Here is a 1,085-nt window from a genome sequence, read left to right on the forward strand (position 1 = left end):
TTTCCTTTACCCATCCCTCCCTCTACCCATCAAACTGTGCATCCCTATAATTACTGCCCCTGCCCATTCTCACCCCTCTGCTTCTACCCTTCCTCTCTTGGATCCTCATACACCTTTTACTATTTATCTTTCTATTTCTACAATAATGGTCTTATACACTATTTGTCTTTATGGGACTGAGTTAGTTCACTTAGCATAATGTTCTCCAGTCCCTCCCATGTTTAGTAATTTTCAAAATTATTGCACCTGCAAAGCACTTGATTTTTAACTTAATTTTTGAAGATTCAAGTTAACCTGCTTAGTTTATTGGACAAAGATCTCTTGATCTATTCTAACTAAGATTACAGTCCAGAAAAATCTATGTAGCAGTTCCCTATTGCATGACATCACTGAAAAACTTGTAACCTCAGAAACCAATGGAGGGTTTGCTATGAATCAAGACCAACTCCACAGCAGAGAGTAACTTTTGAGCAAAACATAACAGGAGGAAAAAGGAGATCTTCATTTTTTTACTTTTTCCCCCTTTCTGGCACTGGTAGATATCAATTACAAAAGACTAGTGAAATTTTGGTTAGTAGTATAGGATTCTATGGAATCCAGTACCATAGTTCATTATAAATTTTATAAGATCACTCCAAAAACTCATGGAAGGGTAAATTATGGTTAGTTCTGACTCATTTGGGTGATTGAGTTGACTATGATTCATCATGGCTCTATGCAAAATATCTCTAAACCTAGTCCTATCCTGAGCCAATTGCACTGTCTCTGACACACCTACTGTTATTACCCCAGTTTCTGTGTCAACTCATCTCATCCAGAATCTTTTTCTCCTGTGTCTTCCCTCCATACTTCCAAGCATGATGTCTTTTCCAAATACGGTTACTCCTGGCCACATGACCAAAGTATGTGAGATGGAGCATCAAAATCTTTGCCTCCAAGGAGCAAGCTTGTTTGACGCGCCAAGAAAGACTTGTTTGTTCTCTTGGCAGTCCCCGGCATGTTCAACAATCTTTTAAAGCACCACAACACAAAGGCGTTGATTCTTCTTCTGTCATCCCTATTCATTTTCCAGCTCTCTGAGGCAC

Source organism: Elephantulus edwardii, unplaced genomic scaffold, assembly GCF_000299155.1.
Source record: "Elephantulus edwardii isolate Elephantulus edwardi_28Jun2011 unplaced genomic scaffold, EleEdw1.0 scaffold00147, whole genome shotgun sequence".
In the NCBI taxonomy this organism is placed as follows: Eukaryota; Metazoa; Chordata; class Mammalia; order Macroscelidea; family Macroscelididae; genus Elephantulus; species Elephantulus edwardii.